Raw genomic sequence first — 7,423 nt, forward strand, 5'->3', positions numbered from 1 at the left:
GTGCTGGCTGGCTGGGATCATCCTCCCGCGCCATTAACGCCCCACAGCTTGGCCCTGGGCACCTGGAGCAGAGCAGCCCAAGTGGCCTGTCCCTGCATCCTGTGCTTTTCCCATCGCCTGTGGTTATTCTTGTGCCAACACTGGGGGCCTTGGCGGCCAGGCTGTTTCCCCAACTCTCAGTTTTCTTACAGGGGTGGGCGCCTGCCTGCACTGTCACATTGTCCCTTTGAATGCCACTATGGATCAAGAAGAACAAGGTGGCACGAAGCTTGTGCAGAGAAAACCGGGTGCTCAGGCCGAGATGCCCGAGCGGGGGGCTGGCACGTCAGAATGCAGGCTGGGTCTGCAGCCGCAAGGGAGACATTCGATCTTATTCTGTTCAGAGGAGCAGGTCAGACCCGATGGACTCCAGCCAGTGATGTCCCACACGAGCTCGTTGACCCCACTGCCCGGGAAGCAGGGGCCCTGGCCCCTCCTGGTGCAGTGCCAGTTTGTCCAGTGAAATGGGGCCCGTCAGAGACCCCGCTGTTAGACCCTGTTAGAGGCCCTGAGGACGGCCTTGCCTTTGGTCAAAGGACAGCCCAGTGGTGTGTTGCAGGAAGTGGCTGTCCCACACATTCTTTCCTGGTAGCAGTGGGTGATACTGGAGTCTGAATACAGGCTTGATGGACTGGGAGAAGGTACCTTTCATTCCCCTTGGACTCGGGCCTTCATTCTGTGGGCACGTGTCAGCTGGTTAGACGTGCCTGGACGGCACAGACACAGGCCTTACACCTGTCGGAGGCGGCAGAGCTGTCACACGGCACAGGCTGGTGCCTCAAGTGCCCCTTAGCTCAGCACCGGCAGACCGCCTCCTCCTCCCCGGGGCTCAGGCCTCGGGGCCAAGCGCCCAGGTGTGTTTCCCACCCTCCCCTGCAGCGGGCGGGAGCGCCATCCAGAAAATGGTGCACACACTAGGTCTCTTCGTCCATCATCGACAGACCTGCAGGCTGCCCCTGCCATGTGACAGGGCCCTGAGGCCCCCCCACCCCGCGGCGCCCTCAACCAGGGGACTGAGAGTCTTCCAGATCCCTCCTTACCTGCAGTGCTGACCATTCTTGGGCAAATCAGACCAAAGAGCAGCTTGGGAAAATGTGTTGAGCTCTGCGAAACCTGAGAAAGGACTTTCAGGGCAGCCACCCCTGGAGGGCACAGCTGGACCGGAGGGCTTGGCTAAACCCCCAGTGGCCTCTGACGGGCTTTCTGATGGGCCCTATTTTACTGGACCAGGAGGGGCAAGGGCCTCTTGCTTCCAGGGGAAGTGGGGTCACCTAGCTCTTCCCTCAGCCAGTCATGAAGTGGGGGGCTCGGGGGATGGCAGGACCTTTGAATCTAGATTCTTGCAATTTCTAGGTCTATGATATTCAGCAAGTTAATTTCTTCTAGTCAAAGTTTCCTTGTCAATAAAATGAATTCAGTGTCTGTAAACTAGACTGTTGAAGAGAATCAAATGAAATCAAACACATGAAAGATCTGGGTGGGGTACAAAGTACTAGACAGGCGTGAACAGTCTTGTTAGACTCGCGGCTGAGCCGGGCGCTGGCCCGACGGCCGCCTCCTCAGCTCGCCTCCCGCGGCTGCTGCTTCGTGGAGCTCCGGGATCTGAAGACCCAGTTTCTCATGTTGCCCTTTTGGTCCAGAGGGTCCAGGGCTTAGACCTTTTTGAGGGTCCATTTAAATATTTGAGACATATGGAGGCATAAAAAAAACGTTAAGTCAAAACATGAAAAAACCTTATAATACCAAAAAAACAAAATTAATATTTATGTTAATAACTATCTAAAAACTGTTTCTTTCAGTTACTCAACTGCTATGCCAATCATCTCTTTCAGAGTTGCGTATCATTTTTAACATGGCGAAGGGTGCATCATGACGTGTTGGCGTGGTAGAGGGTAGGGCCTCCGAAGACGTGCTCAGAGCCAGAGAGACACGCAGGCGGCCTGTCTGTGCCAGTGGGGCTGTGAGCCAGGACCCAAGGACTTGTCTCTTTCCGTAGTTTAAGCCCACATCCATCTGTTATCTAGTATCCATTTATAACTGGGTCACTGAATGCCCTTTACACCTCTCTTCTTCCTCTAGCATCCTGCAGCTCCCCACACACGCTATGGGAGATGAACTGGTTTGTTTTATTCAATCCAAGACCAGATGTGCCCACTTTCTGCATGTTTATGCTTCAGGAAGGTCACCCCAATTCCCTTCTCCCCATCACCCCTTCCCGTCCTTCTGCTCTTGTGGTCTGTGGTATTCCTGGTTATTTACAGGTATTTGTTGAACTGTGAGAAGGCTCTTAGGTCAGGAGGGCCTGAGTGGGAGCTAAGAGCTCTGTGAGAAACAGGTGGACAACATACGGGGCTCCCTCTGGCCCCTGCCACTTGCTCTCTGACCTCAGTGAGCCCTCCGCTGTCTGCTCCTCCTTCTGCTCAGCTCTCTCATGAGGTGTCTGACATCCAGGAGAGTGGATGGTCAGTGGGACCCGGCTTGCACGTGCTATGCCTCTGGCTGGCCTCCCAAGCACAGGTGCGTGTGTCACAGACGCTCCCTAGGGAGACAGGCCCGCGGCCCGCTGCGTGGGAGAGGTCAGGCTTCTGCTCGCTGCGGCTTGTTCCTCTCTTCCAGGTTGACGAGACCTTTCCAGTTTGGAAAGCAGTCGCATGGAGTTGCCGATGAAGTGTTGCATAAATTATTTGATTAAAAGCAGACTGTAATAAAGCCCCTTCATCTCAGGCACAGAAAACCACTTGACATTTATCTGTCCCCAGTTAATCATCCCACTTTCCCCGCAGGGCCATCTGGGATGGTGGATGCGGGAAGATGTAGAGCTGAGTAGCTCAGCATGTCGGTCGCCCCCCAGCTGCCTGGCTGACAGACCCCTGATTCGGCTCAGGTGCTGATGGCCACGCTCTCTGGGGGAAGACAGCACCCCCCAAGCTCCTGCAGGTAGGCAAATCTGGATTAGATAATTGGATCACAGCAATTCCATTCCCACTGCCTGTAATTTTGTGTTGATTCCATCCAAGGAGAGGCAAGGGGGCAGCTGCCAGGGGGACAGAATGTCCTGGGAGGTTCTCTTGTCCCCCAGGTGGGAAGGCGCCCCCTCTCCCTGCCTGCCTGCTGCAGTGTGTGAGGATATAGGCTGGACACCGGCTGTTACCCGGACAACGTAAGAACAAACACCGACAAGCTGAGGATGGTGCGGAGAGAAAATGGAGAGAGCCTGGGTCCTTGGCACTTTGAGCCACTTGTTTAAGTAAATTCGGAACATCTCTGCTCTGGCAGCGGTTCACGTGTGGGAGACAATTTGAGGCTGTCTCTCGGGGCCACCGTGGTCGGGTCTGGTGCGCTAAGAGCCTCGCAGCAGCTGAATGAAGCCGCCGCTTTGGCAGCCACATCTCCCTTACTATTTGGACAGCGTTTGGGAAAAGGCACCAGAGGCGCCCTCGGAAGGCATGTCTCTCACCAGGGCTTTGCAAGCCAGTCCACAAAGTGACTCCCCTGCAGGGTTGGGGGGCAGAGCCCGAAGCTGCCAGCCAAAGAGCTGAAATCAGTTTGACTTCCTATGTTCTTAACTTTCAGATTCATGTGCAACTTTCATTCTATTTAGCGAAATGCCTTTTTCTTTATGTAAAATGAATGTTTTTACTGACCAGTCACTTATTTCACTCTCCTCTCCTGCAAACGTTCTATGCAAAGTCATGGCGCACCCACCCCGGTAATGTGCCCTACATGAGACCAACAGGTGGCATCTGCTTCCAGAGGACAGTGGGGAGGAGGTCACAGCAGGAGGACAGGCCTCAAGTGGATGTGGCTCTTCCTGCCTGGAGGCAGGTGGTGGAGAAGCTGACCCCAGGCCACGCTGTTGCTCAGACAGGGTCTGTGGAGGTGGCTTCCCAGGCTGCCGTGAGCCCCAGAGGGCCGAGCCGTCACAGCTGAGAGCCCAGGCAGCTTGCTCCGGCCCTTGCTCGACACCAGGGACAGTGTTTCACTTCCACTTTGTGTCACCAACCCTGGCAGGCTGTGGTTTCAATGAGACGTGACTGGGTAAATATTACTGATAAGATTTTGGGAAGTTCCTCCTGCATCCCCTACCCCCCAAGACAGGTCCTTTGTGGGGAGGACTCGGCTTCCCTTTAGTGAAGGCCCTGTAACGTGCCAGCTCGGGGCAGCCAGGGACTTTGCCTGGCCAGGTCCCTGGGGGAAGCTGCATCTGGAACATGGTGTGAGCTTCTGAATGACTGACTCTGAAGAGATTGCATTAGGAAGATTTCAAAGGCTGCGCTAGAGTGGAGAGGAAAGTGCTTGGAGGGCAGCACATACTGAAGATACTGGCCTGAAGAGGGTCACAGGCAGAGGGTCTGGGGCAGGTCCAGAGGGTGTCTGAGGAGGAGCTGGAGCAGGCAGGGTTGTGGGCCTGCAGGGGGTCCACGTGAGGGCTGCTGCTCAGGGCCTCACAACTACGTGGGGGACAGCTCGTCTTAACAGCGGGGAGAATCTAGGTCCTCTGTGGGCACCTAAGCACCTCCCTGCTCCTTGCAAAAAGGGCATCTTGCGAGAATCCCATGTGACCCTTGACCCTTTTCAGCCCACCCTTGCTTCAGACAGGACCTCAGAGTCACAGAATCTCAGCATATGCAGACGGCTTCCTAGGACAGCGAGCATCTTTCTACAACAAGCCATTTTTGGCTGACCAGAAACATCACAGATTTTCTAAAACTGCTGTTTGATGCATTACACATAAAATCACATACACACCATGAGGTGTAAAAGCAGAACTTGAAGGGGGTCACCTGTGATGGAAAGAAGGGAAAAGCTCCACCCGGTGCTCTGTGTCGGGAGCCCAAGCAGGGGCCGAATTCGGTTCTCTCAAGAGGGCGGAGAGGAGCCCGTCTGCCAGGCCTGCGTCCTCGGGGCCGGGTGGGTGCAGAGCGTCCTTGGGGCTGCAGGACTGCAGAGCGCTCCATGGGCTCAGCCTCACAGAGCCGCCTCCCCAGGTGACTGTGGAACACACCGAGACCTGGTACAGGCGCCAGGTCGGGGCCAAAGGACCTGGGCTGCGGGCAGCTGGGATTTGCAGGGGACGGTGACACGGGGGTGAGTGATAAGGCTCCGGGAGTTTGGTGGAGGAGCCGCCCCACCTCTCAGGCGCTCTGGGTTCCGTTCATGCGGCGCTTCAGCACCTGCCCTGGGCTCGGGGCCTCGCCTCACCCGCGCAGTAAGCTTTGCCTCAGCCTGGAGACGGTCACCCCTTCGCGGACGTGAGAGCGTTGGCGTGCACCAGTTGCACGGTACATGTGACTTACTCTTTGTAATTGTTCATATTTTCCCCAACCTTTTTACAAAATTAAACCTGCAGAAAAGTGGCAAGAACAGCACAGAGAACACCTCTCTGCCTGCATCCAGAGTAACCGGCTGCTAACAGCTGCCACACTTGCTGGACCCCTTTCTCCCCACACACGTGTACGTGCACACGGGTATCTTTTGGTGAGGTAATTCAATGCTTATTATCCTTAATATCATGACACGTCTTCAAGGATGTTATCCTACATAACAATATAAGTGTCACATTCAGGGAATCTAGCCCTGAAAACATAATATTACCTAGTAGGTAGACCAAATTCAAATGTCCCCCTGTTGTCTCAGTAATATTTTTGAATGTTATTTTTTTCAATCTGGGAAGGAATCAAGAACTATTCATCCCATTAGCTGTCCTGGTTTTGTTGTTTTTGTTTTTTAAATCTAGAACAGTTCCCAAGCCTTAACCAAGTTCTCACCACCCTGGTATTTTTGAAGGGTCCCAGCCATTTGTTTTGGGCAGTGTCCCTCCATCTGCATCCATCTGATTATTTCCTCCTGCTTAGGTTCAGTTTTTGTCAGGAACACTTTATGCAGGTCACTACGTCCTTCTCACTCGATTGGCCACACCAGGAGGTGCAAGGTCGCACAGAGTCCCAAGGTCACACAGAGCCCCAAGGTCGCACAAAGCCCCAAGGTCACACATAGCCCCAGTATCAGTGCTGTTGCCTTTCATTACTTAAGTTGGTGTCCACCAGTTTTCTCCCTTTAGAGGTACCTTTCTTTCCTGTTTTTAGTAAATAAGCCATTTGTGAGGCAGTATTTTGAAGTTGCTCACTGCCATGGTTTCTCGTATGCTCATCTTTGTTCATGCAGCCAGTGTTTAATCAATTACCTCCTTCAGGACGGTTCTGTTCTCTTCATCCAATGAGTCCAATATTTGCAGTTCTTTGGGGTCCAAATCTACCCTCTCTAGTGGTGGGACCTGGTGGGCCCGGTCGCCCTCCTCTGCTCAAGACTTGGGTGTGATGTTCTGAGTCCTGTGCCCTCACTCAGTTTAGGTTCCTCAGAGGCCTGGGCTGGCTTCTGCCCGTACAGGCACCACCACCCACCATCCTGGTGGCTTGACTCTGCCTGGAGCTGTGGGCTCAGCCCGCCACCTCGCTGCTCTCCCAGAAGCGCCATCCTCGCTGTGGACATGCTCTTAGGTCACGCGTCTTTCTCCGTTTGTTAACAGGGTTTATAAAAACCCCAAGGGTGCAGTCCTCGCAGAGCCCCAGGGGGCTGTGGGCAGGAAAGGCCTGCGTCCAGGAGACCCGTGGCTGTGGCTTCTGTCTAATGGAGCACATTAGACACGGATACCCAAAGAGCAGTTTCTGCAGCGACTCCTTATTCCCATTGCCCCCAAACAGGAGGCTCTGCTGAAGGTAGATGTGGGGGCTTGCTCACTTTCAGTTACCTAGAAACAAGGATATTCCTGGAGAAAAAGGGTGGCTGGAAATCTAACCTTGTTGGGAGGATCAGTCTTACTCCAAAGCCAGATTCAGTGAGTTCATACCGAATGGGGTGCTGACTGCCAGGCTGTGGTACGGATGGCAGGGAGGAGGCTGGGTACCTGCGTGAACACTTCAGCACCTCTCCTGGTGGTCTTTGGGTCACTCGGCTTCTGTAGGGCAGGTGATGAGAACCATCTTGGGCTGATCTGTGTCCCCCGCCAAATTCGTGCACTGAAGCTCTAACCCCCAGTGCCTCAGAGTGAGATTTATTTGGAGGTAACCCTTTGAAGAAGTGATGAGATAAAAAGGAAGCCATTACGGTGGGCCCTGATCTGATCCAAGTGGGGTCCTTATAGGAAGAGGAGAACTGGACACCTAGAGAGACGCTGGGCACACAGCCCCTGAGGAGAGGCCCCGAGAGGGCGCAGCGAGAAGGCGGCCCCTGCAGGTGCGGGAGGGGGGCTTAGAAGAAGCCGCTCTGATTCTGACTTCCCTGTTGGTATCGGTGCCCCAAGGACACCTTGATAGTGACTGCTCTACTCACACGTGCTTTTGAAACAGAAATAATCTTCCTTACAAGAAATTAGGAATGCTCAAAT

The sequence above is a fragment of the Manis pentadactyla genome, chromosome 19 (assembly GCF_030020395.1).
Source record: "Manis pentadactyla isolate mManPen7 chromosome 19, mManPen7.hap1, whole genome shotgun sequence".
NCBI classification, from domain to species: domain Eukaryota; kingdom Metazoa; phylum Chordata; class Mammalia; order Pholidota; family Manidae; genus Manis; species Manis pentadactyla.